The 19,701-nt window shown below is 43.9% G+C and overlaps 1 long non-coding RNA gene across 1 annotated transcript; it reads right to left on the bottom strand.

Moving 5' to 3' along the window:
• Positions 1 to 3,422: 3,422 nt before the first annotated feature.
• Positions 3,423 to 10,771, bottom strand: LOC135911437 (uncharacterized). Its single transcript, XR_010567344.1, has 5 exons — positions 10,620 to 10,771; positions 9,342 to 9,404; positions 8,847 to 8,900; positions 8,603 to 8,674; positions 3,423 to 3,521 (listed from the first exon to the last, which is right to left on the bottom strand). It is a non-coding gene; the product is annotated as an uncharacterized lncRNA (long non-coding RNA).
• Positions 10,772 to 19,701: the final 8,930 nt, after the last annotated feature.

Below are 19,701 nucleotides of genomic sequence, written 5' to 3'. Positions count from 1 at the left end.
GTCTCACAAAACTACAAGAAATAATAATTGTAGTTTTATCGGGCCTGTATATTACAGTAAACGTTCCCTTGTGCAAAAGTTCACTCACTCCGTGGAGTAGGTCTATTGCTATAAATTTCAGAGTTAAATGGCTACGATTAGCTTGTCTATTCACATTGCTCCGGCATTGGGTAAAGTCTATGTACGAGATGGAAGACATCATCTGGCTCATTCGTTTTGTGCCTCAAACAGCAATCTGTAGATGTGTCTGGCAACTCTGGAGCCAAACACATCTAGGGCGAGCTTGTGAGCAGCCAGAGCTGTGCCATCCTCTCACTCTATTACTGCACACTTAGGTCGTTGTCGATGCCGTTATGATACAGGATTTGGATTTCCTGGAGTACCTTTCGCAGTGCCGCGAAATATTCTTCCTTTCCTTTTTCACAAAGTGATTTGTGATTGCATTTTCCCACTTCTTATGATAGAATATCTCGTGCTACTTGTGTGCCCAATTAGACTAAACACGGACTGTGGGCCTCGTGGTGAGATATCGTTTCGTTTTTCTCTTCCTTTGGTGCTGTCCGTAGAATATATAAGCTGACAACGGTCAAAGTTTTTACCAAAAAAGGTAGCTCCAATAAGCTTAGGCACCAGATTAGGGCAATAATCTTGTCTAAAAAATATAAGCACTTATCAATCTCGGAAACTCACAGATACGTAATAAAAAATGAGACGACATATTTCTCCGCGATTTCCAGTTTCTGTGAATTTCTATATTTTGCCTCTCACATTCTTGACTCCGCATGGTGTGTGCCGCGAGATACTCCGTCTTTTATGGTAAATGTTTTCAGAGATAGTGTTTTACCAGTGAGCGCACCTCTGCTTTGAATAATAAAGATGTATATCACTGCAGGAAACCGGGAAGTACTGTGTACTTCCCGGGAAGTACTTATCTCCAAATGATGAAGCCCTAAATAATAGGGAAATAATGCAGAAGCCCTAAAACATAAAGATTGCTTAAATGTTTTGAAGCACGTAGCTCTCTCTGCATGCTTTAATGATTGCGTGCACTGTTCCCTTGACGAACATAATACGTGGCCAATTTCTTTCAAATCGCATTTGATAACATAATTTATTGAATCTCTTCAGTAACCCTTCGTTTCCCGTAGATTGCAACATATGAGCATGATCAACATAGAGTATATTTATAAGCCGACAGGCCGCAGAATATGGAGAAAGCGTGAATTGATGTTTTTCTGCAGCGGAGCTGTGCAATCCAGCTTTTGGACAAAACAAGTTTGTGCTGTTTTCATGAAGTTTTTTGATCACGTGAAAACATGACCTAGTGCAAACCTGCTCGAAGCGTGGTTTTTCTGACTGTAGAGTTGGATCGAAGCAGAACCGCTTTAACTGAGCCCGTATGAAAACGGGAAACGAAAATGTTTGGGTGACAATAATTGTTGTGTTGGGCTGCTGAGCACGAGGTCGCGGGATCGAATCCCGGCCACGGCGGCCGCATTTCGATGGGGGCGAAATGCGAAAACACCCGTGTGCTTAGATTTAGGTGCACGTTAAAGAACCCCAGGTGGTCAAAATTTCCGGAGTCCTCCACTACGGCGTGCCTCATAATCAGAAAGTGGTTTTGGCACGTAAAACCCCAAATATTATTATTATTATTATTACAATAATTGTTTGCAACGGGAAGATATTCACGGCTGGGACAGGTATCCTAGATTTCAGGCGATGGTGCTTATGGGGTAACCTGTTTGAATGTGGCACATACAATATAAGATTATGTCACTGTTGATTTTGTTTTGGATAGGTAATCCTCGGAATCGATTTCTGTTTAACAGACTTATTCATAATCTCTGTTGTATAAGAATACATACCACGTTACCGACAAGCTTTAAATCCTAATTGTTTAAGAATGCATCATTTTTGAGGGATTACATTGCGACAGTACATAATAAATAAACTGAAATGAAGAATAACCATGCTTAAACCAATCCCCTACGGATTGAGCTTTAGTTCGCTCGCAGCAGTGAAATGCCATGGCGTGCTAGAATATTTGTTGTGCTTAAATTCTAGTGCAAACCAAGAAATGAAGATACAGCCACATGAGTCATCATTCTTGCTTTAATGAACTTGAAACTCATCACGCAAATCGTTACTATCTCCAGTTTTAGGAAATCGACTAAGTGGTGTTTTCAAATCACGCAGGTGTTTCACAGGTTAGAAATTCAGCGACGCAAATCACCCTGCAGAAATACGGCGACGCGGCCAAGGGAAGACGCAATAAGGAAAAATTCGCTTACAAAAATCATTTGTTTAATGAACTTGTGCCCTTCATAAAAACCAAAATTGTTGTTAATCGTTCTGAGAACTGCACTTGGTGGCGAATTGGATGAGAAGCAGATCTTGAACGGCCGGTACGGGTACACAACATACAATATTTTCTATCCCCTGCCGTGTAGCAGAGCTAATATTCGTGAAGCATCGGGAGCCTCATGTCGAAAGAGCTCTAATTGAGGGTTATAACAACGTAGGTTCAAGGACACACTAATGGTATTGCTGTGCCCAGCGTAGAGGCTTAGGGTAGCACTTAGGCAAATAATCCACCAGGCACATCAATTAGTACGCTTGGGAATAGGAGAGATAAAAGAAACGTTTATTTTAGATTGTTTAGTCTGCCTAGCAGATACGGAAACCCACACTATGTAGGAGCACTTGAAATTGGTTCGATCATTTCAGGATACGTCACCCTTCCCAACGCATCGAAGTGTACACTTCTAAAACAGTCGAAATCCCTAGGGGACCAGATTATTTAATTCCATATCTGTATTTCGGCCAATCGTATTCGCCGAATTCTTTCTTCAACTAGTAAGGTCTCACTTAATGCCAGCTTGCAGGGACCCTACACGGTTGTTACTGAGTCTGCAGAACCCGCCATGATTGCTTAGTGGCTATGGCGTTAGGCTGCTGAACCCGAGGTTGCGGGATCGAATCCCGGCCGCGGCGACCTCATTTGGATGGGGGCGAAATGCGAAAGCACCCGTGTACTTAGATTTAGGTGCACATTAAGGAACCTCGGGTGGTCGAAATTTCTAGAGCCCCGCACTACGGCGTGCCTCATTATCAGAAAGGTGTGTTGGCACGTAAAACGCACTAATTTATTTGATTAACCGCGCCTGCAGAATGCGGTGGCCGTCGTCACCTTGAGTGGAGCTTCTCTGTTGACCCGTCAGTTGTCCAAGCCAGTGTGGCGTCGACGTCTGGACGGTCGCTGATGAAGGAGGGGTGCGTCACGGCATTCACCTAAGGAATGCTTTTTGCCGTGTTGAGCCGTAACAGCATGTAATGCAAGAAGCCGCGCATAAAATTTTAAAACAGCTCTACAAAGTTTAAGCGAGCATCATGACTACAATTTGAGTGAGACGGGTCACTTTAAGGCAGATATGCTAAAATTTTTATTGGTGAAGCATCAATTTAGTTATTGTCCACTTCTGTAAGTAATAATATGTCCTGGAAATTCATCCTGCAACCTGCAAAAAAAGCACATGGTCAGATTTAAAATTATAGAATGCTATTAAATTTTGTCATGAAGCTCCATCATTTGCAGCTCTTACTTGAAATAAGCGAGTGATGAGTAAATAGCTATGAAAATTATCGCGTTGGATAACACTCTCATTGCTAGTTAAACTTGAGAAAAATAATACCCCAGAAAGTGGACGCGAATACAGCGCGGCGTTAGCGCAAATTATAAAACATAGCAAGAGTAATGCTAAGTGGTTTAATATTGCAGTTGTTGTTTCCCCAAAACATGCAACAACAACAATAAGAAAACACGTCCTCGCATTACGCGTGTGATCCTTTTACATCCGTTATCTTAACGCTTTTTTTTCATCCACGTTCACTTTCGCCTGTTTTTTATTGTTTCATTTCTTTTCGCAGCTACAAACAATTTCTCCTATGCTGTATTTGGCGTCAATGTGTGAGGGATGAAAAATCGTGACATTGGGCTGCTTGATGCCGTGTGTTATTATTCATATATATATATAGTGTGTGTGTCGGCTAGTTTTACCCTTAGTTCGAATATATTTTCATGCACTCTAAGACACCACCAAATGCATGTTGCTCACTTTTGTATCTATTTTGTCACGCTATTTCTTGTATTTTGCCTAACTAGACGAATAGTCAAGATAAGCTGACCGATTGCTGAAGCAACGAAGCTAGAAAACAAATCGATTAGAAATTGTTGCAGAGTAGTTTGCAAAAAATGCGAATAAGCACTTTCTGTCTTTCTATCTATTAGGTATTGGTGTTTTTCAGCATACTGCGGATGCCCGCGAAATACAAAAAAAAAAACACGCACCACGTCGCATACTCGCTTGCGCGTCGTAATTTCACTTGACCAGCCTTTGTCAAGGTTTGTCACTTTGAGAATGGCTACGAGAAGGTCGCCTTCCTTGACAACTTGAGCTAGCAGTAGGTAGGTCAAGTTGTTTGTCGGTTGGGTGAAACACAGATGGCCGGAAACGACATTTTTAGACGCATGTGTGCAGGCACGTACCCAGGATTTTTTTTCGGGGGAGGCCCACCACCTCCATCATCATCATCATCATCATCATCATCATCATCATCATCCTGTTTTATGTCCACTGCAGGACGAAGGCCTCTCCCTGAGATCGCCATTTACCCCTGTCCTGCGCCAACCGATTCCAACTAGCGCCCGCGAATTTCCTAATTTCATCGCTCCACTTAGTGTATTGTCGTCCTCGATTGCGTTTTCCTTCTCTTGGTACCCATTCTGTAACCCTAATGATCCAACGGTTATCTAACCGGCGCATTACATGACCTGCCCAGCTACATTTTGTCCTCTTGATGTCAATTAGAATATCGTCTATACCCGTTAGCTCTCTGATACAAACGGCTCTCTTTCTCTCTCTTAACGTTAGGCCTAGCAATCTTCGTTCGATCGCTCTTTGCGCGGTCCTTAACTCATTCTCAAGTCTCTGCCCCATATGTCAGCACTGGCAAAATGCACTGATTGCACACCTTACTTTTCAATAATAATGGTAAGCTTCCAGTCAGGAGCTGGCAATGTCTACCGTATGCGATCCAACCTATTTTTATTCTTCTGTGAATTTCCTTCTCATGATCAGGGTTCCTGCGATTAATTGACCTAGGTAAACGTACTCCTTCACAGTTTGTAGTGGCCGACTGGCGATCCTGATCTCTTGTTCCTTTGCCCGGCTATTTATCATTATCGTCATCTTCTGCATATTAATATTTAACCCCACTCTTACACTCTCTCTGTTAAGGTCTCCAATCATTTGTTGTAACTCGTCTGCATTGTTGTTGAATAGAACAATGTCATCGGCAAACCGAAGGTTGCTGAGATATTTGCCGTCGATCTTTACTCCTAAGCCTTCCCAGTTTAATAGCTTGATTCTTCTGAGCACGCAGTGAATAGCTTTGGAGAAATTGTGTCTCCCTGTCTGATAGGTATCTCCCTGCTTTTCTTGTGTAGAATTAAGGTAGCTGTAGAACCTCTGTATATATTCTTACGCGAAGGACAAGCCAGTAAGACGAGAAACTATTTACAGATCATATTTACAACAACGGTTGCAGCGCTGACCGGTTAGATTCACAGCGCGAGCCCAGTTCGTTCTTCCTCCTCTTTTCTGGACTGATGGCGCCAACGTACCTCGTTCAAACAAATAAATACCACACGCATGTAGCAATATTTTTCAAGCGTTTTACGTAGGCGTTCTGTAGTCCTTGGTTATGTAGTGCCTCTAGACTGCTGGTATCCCTGCTGAATCAAATGCATTTTCGTAATCTATATAAGCCACATAGAGAGGCTTATTGTACTCTGCAGTTTTCGCGATAACCTGATTGATGACATGGATGTTATCCATTGTAAGGTATCTCTTCCTGAAGCCAGCCTGTCCCCTTGGTTGACAAAATCCAGTGTTGTCCTTATTCTATTGGAGATTATTTTGGTAAATATCTTATATAATACTGGGAGCAAGCTAATGGTCCTATAATTTTTCAATTCTATAACGTCTCCTTTTTTGTGGATTAGTATAATGTCTGCGTTCTTCAAGTTTTCTGGGACCCTTGCAGTCGATATACACTTCGTATAAAGAGCCCCCAGTTTTCCAAGCATTATGTCTCCTCCACCTTTGATTAAATGGACTGTTATTCCACCTTCACCTCCCACTCTTCATCGCTGTCTTGCAGCGCCTTTCTGACCTCATCACTAGTTATAGGAGAGTTTCTGTATCCTGTTCATTACTGTTTCTAAGTGAGGTACCGTGACTCCTCTGGGTACTGTATACAGGTCAGCTTAGAATTTTTCCGCTGCTTTTACTGCATCTTCGAGATTTTTTATGATATTATCCCTCTTATTTTTTAGTGCATACATCATGGTTTGTCCTATGCCAGGTTTCGTTTTTACTGATTTCAGGCTGCGTTCATTTTTTTACGGCTTCTTCCGCCTTTCACATGTTATACTTTCAAATATCAGTTATTTTCGCCTTGTGGGTCAGTTTTGACAGTTCCGCGAATTGCGTAACGCTGTGCGGCCGCCAGTCCCATACAACCGCGTAGAGCGCAGGACTCTGCAATTCTAGACGTACTGCACTCACCGAGAAAGGTTAGAAAAACACCCACATAAGCACAGCAGAGAAGTGACTACGTGAGGCGGTTCAACCGATAACTGTGGAAGCGTCATTCAAAGCAAGTAATTATTCTCCACTTCCGGCGGCGTTTTCTCTACTTCCTTTTTAAATAAAAAGATGTTGATCCATAAATATTCTTATAAACAACGGTTAACATTTTTATTATTCGCTTTTGCTTGCAGTTTGGTTGTTGCGTTGGCTCTCTCCCTTAGTAGATCGCTTAATTTCTCAACTCCTTGCGATTTTTGTTTCCGGTTTCCAATTTTGCACAAAAAGTGCTATACAATCAGGGAAAACAGACGTGGTAACTGGCGACAGTCATCTTGCTCATGGGTTTAAGGGTTATTTCAGGGTTTCATGATGGACGCTCTTTCACATCATCTTTTTTCCCACCTTATCTAACCCATATCACGTGTATATGGTTCCGGGCATCTGCCAGCGTCGCGGCGAGCCGTAACTCAAGGAAATAATGAAGCAAAGGGAAAAGTTAAACGCAATTGGTGTTTTCTCCGGCCGCAACTCGTTCCATGAGAGTACAGACCAGCTGAGTAACAGCCGCATCCCTCTCTTGGTCCCAGGATCAGCCTAAACAAAGAAGGTTGAACTAACAAAAACAACAGCTATGCGCGTGACGGTGGGAAAGATAGTGACAACTGAGCGCATCTCGAGTTAATCGCGCGGTTGCAGAATCTGAGAAAATTGTCCTTCACATTACAAGAGATACCGATAACTATCGCCATCTAAAAGGAGTGAAAAAGGCAGCATAAGGCTGACCGATGAACAGCTGCCAAGTCTCAACACTAATCTGGGGTGCTTTAGGAATGTGTGAGGATTGGTGGCGTGGGTGGAGAGGGGGGGGGGTATGCCACTTGATTTCGCGGGGCGCCCGGGCCCCCCCGGGCCCCCCCCCCCCCCTGGGTACGTGCCTGCATGTGTGGCTTTCCTTGCTTTGCACGCTTAGAGGGTAGGCCTTGTGAACAGGAACAGATCGTTCGACCGCTCCAATGTCCAACCTTTGACTTTACACGGACATATGATTCACAACTATTTCTAGTCTCATAAACAGCACATCCTCCCTATGAGGCTTGAAGTTGTTGTTAAAGAACGTATTGAATCCTTTGCGCCTATCTGTCCCGGCATTTCTCTTTTTCAGAACGTGAAAGTAGTGCTGTCAGATCTTGTTCTTTATTTCGACCAGGCAAAATTCACGAAATTTGGTGGTGTCGCGTTAACTATTGATTAACTACTCCGTGATGGTAGTGCCATAGCAATCCTGGCACGCTCATGGCACATTTTTGCCGTCGTTGTCGCCATCGCGATTGCCCTGATATTCCGCATAAAGTCAGTCTGATAACACAATTGCTGCGCGCCGCGAGTGGAAGTGGCCGAGGGGGAGGCTCAATCTTGTCTGCGCCAGGGAGGAAAGTCTGGCGAAAGCGTGCCGTCTTCCGTCGCCCACAAGATAAAGGGGCAAGGGAAGGTAAGGCGGGATCGTTGCACTTCGGGAGCAAATGCGTATGCCGCGTGCACTCGCGGGCGGTATCCTAAATGCGATCTCCTTTAGGGATAGGGTCTAGGTGGGCCGACGGCTCATAGCTTTGTGTGTGCTGTGTTCTCGCCACTTAGTTTGCATAAAGGTGATAGCAAGCACATATGTCACTTCGCTCGCTGCTCGTGCCGTGCTGCCCCATGCCAACGGTTTCACAGCGAGTATCCAAGGTCGTCCAGTAAGTGAACGCTCACATTTTTACACGGCCCATAAAACTGCACTTCTTACTTTTTGTGACTCTATACACTAATTTGCTGCCCGAATAGACGCTCGTCTTTCCGGCGAAACTTCGACTTCGTTATTGCACCTATTGCAATCGCAATCAGTGCTTGCACTCTAAGAAGTGCAAGCATACCTTGACAATGAATGTGACACCCAAAAAACTCACGTAAAGACACCTGGCTGACACGTCCGTATTGCAGGGCATTCACAGGGTGTTACTCCACGTTGTCGGAGCGTCCTGCCGAACAAAGAAGTGGTACGTGAGAAATGCGTTCAGTTTAACTGACGATACTGCACAATATATCGTACATTAAGGCTTGAGTTTATGTATGGCCATATTTAACTCTCTTCAGCTATTGTGGCATATGCATTCAAACGAATCAATAAAAAAATTTGACACCGGAACTGACCATGAGGGCGGTCCCGTGCCATTTCGTCATCGGCTACAGCCATCTGGAGAAGCCCTGCAATGAGAATGCAGCATTAATTGAACAATAAAGGTCGTGTGTTACCCTCCTGTCCGAATAGTTTCTTTCTGATGTACTAATATCATACATATGAAGTGAGACAGAATGAAAATTCCACTGCCTCCAATTTGAGTGTTATTATCTTTCTTTATTTTGTTGATTTGCATAAAATGCTGCGGCTATGTCATTCGCGTCCTGTTAACAATCACGTCCTCCTCTTGCACTGGAGCCTATCCTAGCAATCGCATATTTGTCTGAAAATTGTGCTTAGTTAACAGAGAGCAACAAATTACCGCTGCGCCTGTGAGTTATACAGGTAGATTGTTTCGTCATGAAATATTACAAAACCAAGCACGAGATCACAGACGAACGCTCGCGAACAGAACGCAAGGCCCAGAAGAAAGTTAAAACTGCTATAATGGAAATGAGTACACTCACCAAGAGCGAAGACAGCGCTCAAAGCCAGTTGGAGAAGGATTCCAGACAGTTTGGCCATAGTGGCTGCATGCATGAAATTGAGATCCTTCATGTAGGTAAGAAACCTGCTGTATTCTAAATATGGGTATACTAAGACGCCAGAATGAATACAAACGTAAAGTAAAGTGACTATGAAAGCGAGATTTCAGTGAAAGTTTCCAGGGAGTTGCCTCTAGTGCTGGGTGAAGCGCAAGAATTAGCTATGGTCAAATAGCATAAGGTTCAAATGCGAATCGAATGTAACGCCTAAGTTATTCCAATTTGAAAAATGATTATTGTATGTTTTAGATTACTGACACTAAATAGATTTCTTAACAACACACTGTTAAACTATTGGTACTATTCTTAACCTGATTTATATAAAGGCAGCACTTTGGGTGTTTTCATTTAGTTGGTACTTCATCAGATTCTAACGATTACTGGAACATCACGGTAAGGTACTGACCATAGGAAGTATCTTACAGGGAAATAATTCGGCACACCATCTGAACTGGTACAGTTCTTGTTTCGAGATTCAAGATTAGGTTTATTACAATATCAGAACTTATTATGATATCAGCTAATTTAGTAGTGTGTGCATCGTAACTAAAATTTCGAACTAGATGTTTATGGAGGGTGAAAACAGACTGGAAGTACGAATTAAAAGCATTCGAAACAACGGTGTGGTCTTAAGTAATAGCGTCCTTAATCTTGCACGAGGTACTGCATGTTGCACTGGGTAAAATTGATGTCCAGAATCTGCGAGGATTTAAGTAGCAGAGGGAGCTGCACTGAATAATGGAAATCTTTGGGATTATTAGCACGGGTACGAAGTTCGTCCTTGGGTTTTTCGAAAGGAGCGCTAAGCGCAGGATTAGAATGTTGTGATTTACGCAGTCTATCGACACGGCGTGAACCTGCAGGATATATCGGTTAATCCAGGCAAGTTTATGATTAATTTTCTTTGTTTTCACTTTATAAATGCAAGATTTCACTAAAGACTCAGAACAATCAAAGTGAAATTCACTGAAACCATAGTGAGGTTGCCGACAAGGTGTTGGCATTACTGATTTGAAGTTCCCGTACATTTTTTTTAGATGATTTGAACACTAAGTAGCCATACGAGGATATTATTTGCGCGACAGAGGCATAAACACCCATGTAAAAAATACGGTTCTCAAATGTCAAGGGTGCATGAACAAACACGAACCGCAAATCAATTTTTAAACGAAATATGTTCTAAAGTATGAAAGCACTTACAGTCAGGCGAGCAGCTTCTTTGATTCTGAACACGAGATGCTGAGATGCAGCGTCTATCTTCAATGAGTCCGATGCAAAGTGGTTTGGTATATATAGCAACTCGAAGAATTCTGAGGCATCTTTTTTTTCACCAGAAATGAAGCGTTCGCATTACGATGATGATAATTGTTACTATGAAACGAGCTGGGTTGCCTCTACCTTGAAAGAACAATTTAAAACGAGGCCTGTTAGTCCATGCATTTAGACACATGATATGGCGCATGATTGACATGCCTATTTTTCAGCTTGTGACTTTGCGTCAGCGTTATTCACATACCAGACATAACATTTGAAGGCGATGCAGAATTTTGTTTGATAAGAGGCGCAGATTCATTAAATACGTTGACAGTGATACACTACGCGCAGTTTGGTTCACCAGAACAATGGCTGATACACCTACTTCAATTAAAAGAATTATCTTTGACTCTTCCCTCCACTTTGTAGTTTTATATTTGTGACTGTCCATGTGACTTTCACAGTTACCTTGGCACGTGCCTACGTAAGAATGCATAAAGAATATACATTCCTGATGTTCGCTTCGGGATCCTGTGACGCCAGCACTAATGCGCTTCGCTCAACTCATTACAGCACGGATGCGGGCTAACAGAGGCGGAATTAAAAACTACCAACTTTCCTCCCCTAAGCAAGCACTTTGAGGCGCTAAGCACGCTAGGCACGACGGAAAGCATAAAATTTGGTTTTAAATAATCAATTCGCGCAACTTCTATTAGAAAGAAGATTCGAGAACGCAGTGGGGCGCTATATTAGGCTTCCGTATGGTCAAGCATCTGGTGTCTTGTTAATCAACACATATCAATGATAAACAGAGGTTGTACTTTCTCAACCATGCCTATCACGGTGGCTCAGGCACTCATTCGTTTTTCTATCTGCAGCATGCATGTTGTAAGGCGCCACTTTGCCTCACTCGCAGATGATAACTTCCCCTACAAGTATTATCGCATTCTGTGGTGTCCGAATAATTGGTCACCAAACTTCGTTCCGCATGTCTCATTTTTATGTGCCGTTGTAGCGCCTTTCTTCAAGAATAGGCAAATTTCGTTAATCCAGAAAAAAAATATTCAATACAGCTGAATGCAGCAAATTAAATTCAAGCGTATCAAAACATGTTTAATTATTAGGAGTGGCTGCCTCAGTATGTTAAAAAAAACTTTTCTGGATGAAGCAGGAAATATTGTATGTTTGTGGTCAGTACATTACAAGCAAATTCTTTTTTCTTTCTTGCGTACCTGAACCATAATTTGCTCAGTTGTTAACATTCCCAACGGTTCATGCAAACTAAGCGTTGCACAAGCCATTTGAAAGGAATAATTGGCGGAAGCAGTCCTCCGCCATTGAAGCGCTGCCATTGTCACAAAAAAAAAGGAACTATTTACGTCTAGACATAGTACGTGAAACGGTTATTTCGAGGAATACACTTTTCACACAGAAGTAATGGCACCAGAAGAAGTCCTTTCGAAAATTAATAAATTCGAGAAGAAAGAACTTGCACACCAGGCCTTACAAATAACGTGAACGGTGTTTAGTGTAGGTTTAAAAAAACCCCTTTTATTCAGGTGAAATAAATGAGGCGTCTACATTGAAACTATCGGCTAATTCATGTTAGTTATAGAGTGAAAATCAGAGGTGGGTGACTGAGAATATGATTAAAGAGCACTTCATGGATACGCACAGCAATATAGAAGATTGTGTCTCAGGTGTCATGGGACAAGTAAAAAAAGAGTGATACGTCTTTCAATCAACATTAGTAGGTTTTCTTACAATTATTCAGGCAAAACTCATTAATCAACGCGTTCGTTGCTATTACTGCAGTCAAGGGGAAATGAGGTGGACATGGAGAATCGTAAGACTCGTCAAGATGATTTATTTGTAACAATGAACACATCGTCCGCTGCATTTTTCTAGCTTACACGGCCAAACCCTCGAAACAACAAATAAATGTCGTATGACCAACCAATTCGCATGGGATAGCCGCGACATTAAACGGCCCTGGTGGGAAAGCTGGAAATTCATTATTTTGTGGGCTCAGAAGCAGTGATAATAGCAAGCGTGTTCTATGCATGACGCACTTTTGAGTTTACGGAAATTTATTTATTTACTTAGTAGCAGTACTTCTAGGGCATAACCACATTACAGAGTGGAGCAACATACATAAACAAACAGAACAGAATTGCGTTCAAAGATGACGGGCACGCGCTTTCTCTGAGGTCAGCCTGAGATGAACTGCTTGCTTTTCCAATCAGACTGTTTGATGTCTCTGCTATTCCGTTTGCACAGGTGAGCAATAACGTGGTATTTATAGGACCGGGTGTTTCTACGTTGAGCTTAAAAATTATTTAGAAATGGCCATGCAAAATTCAAGAAAATTTGGAGACAAGTCCTCAGCGGCGGCCAATAAGGCGATGAGTGGTGATACGTGGCAATCAGTCGCTAATACAAGATCCCATAAATAGCTTAAAACATTTAATATTATTGGTTTCTTTCTAATTCGGAAATAGAAGCAAGCTCTATTCACAAGTGACATCAACTTTTAGGTTTATATAAAAATTATGAGAGGCCGCACTTATTGTTCCAAAACTTTTGTCATCCATTTTATAAAGCCATCTTCAGGATAGGTTGAGTAGCTTTACAAGCTTTACTTGGAAAATGTTTTCTAGAATATATGCTTCTCTCTGAAAAAAATCACCCGTAAATCTACTGAGGAAATTCAGCTGCCCTCGCTTCTCAATTTTCAAAAGGAGAAGCTTTGAAAGGAGGTACCCAGTAATGAGGAGTTGCTCTTATGCGCGACTGTATTCCTTTCATTCAATATTACCTTTTTTCGTAATTTACAAGGGTTACAGGCCGAGAAGAGACACGCACACAAGTCACCTTATAGATTTTAAGATGTCACGAACAAAACATATGTTTTCGTAACAGACCACGCCATCATAAGCAATCAGGTTACGCAGTACATATGAGAAGGGAAACAGACGGGGCAGTACTGGACTATGTATAGCGATGCGGTGGGTGGTACTGACTACCGCTGTAAGAATGTACGTTTTTGAAAGAATTAGATAGAGGACATGATATATGACTGAATATATTTATTTTTGTGGAGAAGCTCCGTGCAAGTGTTGCGAGTATGAAAAATAAATAAATAATAAGTTCTTTCACAGCAATATCGAACATCCAGTGTTTCAGGTATGTCGTATAAAAACGGTTATAGAGTTGCTTTTCGGTAATATAGAGGAAATATCCATGCCAGAGAAATAAATTTTCTTGTAGTGAAATATAAACGCAGTAAAGATCCATGAAATGCAAGATGGAGATAATGTCTTATTATGTACGTACACAGCGTTCGAATAATAAAAGAACAGAACGATGTTGTTACAGCCTTTTTCGCAGTGTTATATTCGTAAAATAACGGATGTTTATAATGTAGAATACAATAAACAACACTATATAAAAAGTTTTGCACTAATACATTTTTTTTAAATTTTGTTAGTATATGCTGCAACTTATGCTGCAATAAAGGAAAATCAACTCTAAATAGAAACTTCTTACTCTGCCTTAGTTCAGGAACCGCAGCAATATTTTCGCAAACGTATTGGCTGTCCGACAATGGCTGCAGTCTTCAGGTACACGTGATTTCCCTTCAGGTTTTCTTAATATCTTCAGTATGATCGTCATCATTCTTGGCACACCGAAAGCAAGTCTAGATCATCTGAATTTGGTTCCGGATCTCAGCAGGTGGGGCACTTGTACTTGGTCGTCTATCGCCAAACCACTGCCAGAGGCAATGCAAGGGGGAATGGCCACTCCCATGGAAAGCCTTCGAACATATACTACCTGTGCCTGGGTAAAGTTGCTGAGAAAGAAACACACACACATGAATGAATGAAGCTGTGTGTGTTCCGCCTGAGGGTAGATTTCAATTTTCGTGCAGAGCGCGGGGATCCAAAATGAAACTGCTGTCCCCACCACTTAGCTACACCCATGACTGCTGCTTTCCTTCATTATCGATCGTGTCCTCCCACGGGGGCGCTTGCGGTTGTGTAGATAATATAATACAATTGGCGTACGTTGTCTTCGGGGACATGGCTAAAGGTGGAACAAGTGCCCGACTGCAAAGTCACCTTATGAAACAACAACGCTAAAGCAGTAATATTCTACACAATTCTAAGGCATTCTTGGGAGTGACAAATGAGAACAAACGGAACAAATGTAACGAACACACCCAAGTTCAATGGCTCCGCGCCATATTGGAAACAAAAGGAAAGAAATCGTGTACCTTAACCGCATAAGTTACAACACGTCGGTGACAACAGTCGCCAGGGTTCCTTTGAAACCCTTGCCATAGGCCAGGACTAAGTTTTTAGGCGATGGACATTAATATTAGCTCATAAAGTGAAATCTGCTTTCTAAACAGTGACAAATACAGATTACATTTTCCTACTCATTCCCCCGTGTCTCAATAAATCCTGCAATATGTATAAAAAAACGCGTACGCACCCCCTCAAAAAATTTTTTTTCTACTTCAAGAAACAAATTATGCCCCCATCACGCTCCCCGGTTATCAAACCTTCCATACCACCCACCCTCTCCACGGGGTCTCCACCTTAGCACGGCGTCGTATTCCTGCTGTTAAACATGATCTCCATAGTCCTGAGATCGAACATCTCTTCCTTGAATTAATTCCCAATCGTAAACAGAAAGAATGCATCTGCCTTCTGAACATATAGAATAGTCCCAAGGACAAAGCAAAGTGTCACTTCCTCACCTTCTTTAAGAAGGCTCGTCAAGTAGCTGGAACGTACCCCCGCTTCATCGGCGGCAATTTCAACTTCGCCCAGACGGGCTGGGGCTACGGTCACACGGAAGCTGTCGGAAGCGCACGCAACCTCTGAGAAGAGTTACACGACTTAGACCTCACCCTCATCACGGTACCTCCTTTCCCAGAGGCCTCGTGACCTCCGCTTCCCGGGACTCTACCCGCGACCTCACCTTCATCAAACGTATGAACAATGCATACTGGACGAATATCTAGCAAGACCTGGGCAGGGACCATTATATCCTTACTATCGCTTTACCCCAACTCGCTGCCACCCCTGCCCCCGCTAAATAATTCACCTTTACGGACTGGGATGCCTTTCGTAAGATATGCATTGGTGCTACCTCAGCAGAAGGCACTGCCGACATTCACACCTGGATGCAAGCGCTACGCACTGACGTTCAAACGGCCACTCGGGTGGTAACGACATATGCCCCAGTTGAACGCATCGATAGCCACCTCGCCCTACTTATGGAGGCTAAGGTCTTCATTCAGCTCCATAAAAGGGGCAGCGCCTAAACCGTCGCCTCAGAAGTTAGGTTTCTAAACTCAACACAATTATCGAGGAGCATTGTGAAACCCACAGCCGACAACAACGGACTGAGCTCTGTAACACGGTGTATGCACAACTTCATCACCCATTCTCGTGGAAACTCCTGAAACATCTGCTTGACAATGCCACCACCCAAACCACCCAAGAGGGTCGGCTGCAGAAACTCCTTTCTGTGGAGAAACTTAAGCAAGGTCCACTAGGTGCTTGACTACCTCTGCACCAGATATATCTCCAATGGACAAGTCAGTCCACACAGCAATTACATCGGTAATGGTGACCCTTCACTACATGCCGATTTCAGAATATCTGAAATATATGCCACCTTCGCAATCTTAACGGTCATTCTGCTCCAGGCCCAGACGGGGTAACTAACAAAAACCTTCGCAATCTCGATGACGAGTCCGTGTCTCATCCGACTGACTACATCAACGATTGCTGGCGCAATGGCATCCGCCCAGCTGCCTGGAAGACTGCCAACGTTATCCTAATCCCAAAGCCTGGCAAACCATCTAGCGTCAACAACCTAAGACCCATCTCCCTCACTTTATCCGTAGGCAAGCTGATGGAACGCGCCTTCGTAGAACGCATCAACACTCACCTCGTCAAGGTGAGTGTTGATGCTTATCCTCACATCATCATGGCATCTTGCCCCCCCCCCCTCCCATTTCTACTCAACAAGCTTTGTTACAGCTCAAACATCAAGTACTAAACGCCCGTTCCCGTATCACGAAAACCGTCCTCGGAATCAACCTCACTGAAGCGTTTGACAGTATATCCCATGCAGCTATCGTTGACCAGGGCTCCCACCTCCATCTGGGAGAGCGAGCCTACAATTACAACCCTGAATTCCTCTGCTAGCGCACGGCCACCATCTCGGCCGGGGATTTAAGATCAGACCAGTTTTTCCTTGGCAGCAAAGCCACCGCGCAAGGTTCAGTTATCTCTCCCACGCTCTTTAATTTAGTCATGACTGGCCTTGCCCAGTAACTACAACGAGTCGACAATGTGAACCATACCATGAAGTTGAGAGTATGACGGAAGCCCGTCTGGTCGGGATGATGCTGATGATGATGAAACGTAAATAACTCTTTTAAACCATTTTTGGTCGGTGTCCAGACCTCTTCCTTTTAAGAACCATACCATCTATGCCAATGACATCACCTTCTGGGCGTATCGAGCCAGTGATGGTCAAATGGAGTCAACCCTCCAAAGGGCAATTGACACAGTTAAAACCTATCTCCAAGGCATCGGACTGCGGTGTTCACCGGCTAAATCGGAGCTTCTTCTCTACAAGCCCATTTCAGTGGGCACGCCCTCCCAATCACCAATCTATTCCCTGACCCTATAACGCCATCACCCTACGCCTTCAAGATGGCAGTCCTATCCCACACGTCCTTAGTATCAGGGTCCTCGCTCTCACCATCTCTACCAATGGCTTCAGCGCATTGGCTCTCAACAAGATCTGTACCTAGTCTCAAAACACCCTAAGCCTTCTTATACGTATTGCCAACCAACGGAGGCAGCTCAAAAAAGAAAGCCTTCTCCGCCTCGTGCAGTCCTTTGTCATATGTCACATTATCTACGTTACTGCGTACTTCAACTGGTACCGGGCTGAGCAAAACAAGCGCTACATCCTCATACGAGGGGGCTACGAGCAAGCACTTGGCATCCCGTATTCCACCAGCACTTAACTTTTCATTCAATTGGGATTCACAACACCCTTGCAATAACTCATTGAAGCCAGACAACGCTCTCAGCTTCAACGGCTCACCCTTACTGAAACGGGTCGCTTTTGTCTATCCACGCTTGGCTTCACTAACCATCTGCAACAGGGCCCCAAACAGTCGATACCGACTAACATCCGTGACTGGATCTACACAGACGCTATCGCTCAAACATGCACCAGGAATATAACAGGGCATGGCGCCAAGCTCGGGCCGGAGCTATCATAAAAGCCCTGGCTCACGTACCTATAGTCACATTTGTTGATGCAGTGCAATATTCTCATAGAACACAATTTGTGGCCGTCACTAACTTCAGCAAAGGCCGTATTTCTCCTCCAGATCTTCGCATCCTCTCCCAGGCACCTCACTCTAAAGACAGCATGACTTACCTGACATGGGTCCCTGTCCATGCGTGACCTGTCCACCCACACCTCCCCATCCTCAATGAGGTCACGCACTTCCACGCGAGAGGCCTAGTCAACCGCGCCAGAGGCACTGGAGACGAGTTGGACACCAGGGACAATCTAACCTCTTATAACGATGCCGTTGAGGCCTTTTACTTCAGTCGCCGAACCTTCACCCCACTTCACCGCAAGTTCAGCCGGGGCCAGGCTACCACCCTGCGTCTGCTACAAACAAACACGCACCCTTCACCCACCCGCCTCCACCTTACATTGCCAGACGTTTACGCTACACCCCCCCCCCCCCCCCACACTGCCGGTGCTGTGGCACTCACCCGGCTACGCGTCCTCATATGCTGTAGGAGTGTCCAGCATAGTACACACACATTAACGCCATGACCCTCTCGTCGAGGTTGCGTGAGGCTCTGCCGAGCTCCGCCCTCGACGACCAAACCTAGGCGCCCCAGCACGCCCGTAAGGCGGGGGCAAGGCAAGCCCTTGACGTCCTCTCATGGTAGGCTTAGGCCCGGTTCTCATAAAGTGCTGGTTCTATACTAAAAGTTTATTCCTCCGCCACCTGCCCCCACAGACTCGCCTAAATTAGCGCACAACGGCGGCACTTGATTCCGTATGAATAATGGTTAGGGAACACTAATGGCTATTTCGTCTGTACGTCTGTAACTATCAATACTTTGTTTAGCGAAAAACGACAAACACAAGAAAGACGACAGGACAAGGCGCTACTCTCAACTGACATCATTTTATTGCGTCTAGCGCCTTGTCCTGTCGTCTTTCTTGTGTTTGTCGTTTTGCGCTAAACAAAGTATTCATGGATTCCCACCAACTAGCCCGCCAACGCATTGTCTGTAACTACTTTTTGTTTCATTTTCATGTGCAGGCACTGCCGTTTCAATACAGCGCACATCAACATCCTTAGGTGTATGAAATATTTTATTGGCAAGAAATTGCGCACATTTTGCTCTAAATATATTGCAGACAAAAATATGAAGGGAACTTCTGAAAAGACAGCGCAATATTCATAAAACTAGTGCCTTGCTTGCAAGTGAAGAAAGAAAAAGCGGCCACATGGCGCCTTCAATAATGTCATTTAGGTAATGTACAGATTAGCGAAGCCTATCAAGCAATATTTCAAAGCAGTTCACCAAAGGCGTAGAAATAGAGTAGACCACTAGGGCTGTCAAGCAGCGTGCTGCCAACTTGCATGTGCATTCGTTTTCCATAAACAATATGCAAGTTTCTCCATTTCCAGCTCTCGCATGAGAATCCGTGCGATAGAATACGCCTTGCCGTGCGTGTGCAGGGTTCCCATGTATTACGATGCGCATGACGCCAAGACATCATGATAATCATCAGCGTAATCACTATCTTCAGCCTATTTTTACCTTCACTGTGGTACGAAGGCATTTCGCTGCGACCTATTGTTACCCCTGTCTTGTGCTTACTGGTACCATCTTGCACCTGCGCATTTTCGAATTTCATCGCCCCATCTGATTTACTGCCGTCGTCGACTGCG

This window comes from Dermacentor albipictus, chromosome 4 (genome assembly GCF_038994185.2).
Source record: "Dermacentor albipictus isolate Rhodes 1998 colony chromosome 4, USDA_Dalb.pri_finalv2, whole genome shotgun sequence".
Lineage (NCBI taxonomy): Eukaryota > Metazoa > Arthropoda > Arachnida > Ixodida > Ixodidae > Dermacentor > Dermacentor albipictus.
The sequence above is the reverse complement of the archived record's forward strand: the minus strand, read 5'-3'. Positions and strand labels throughout refer to the sequence as shown.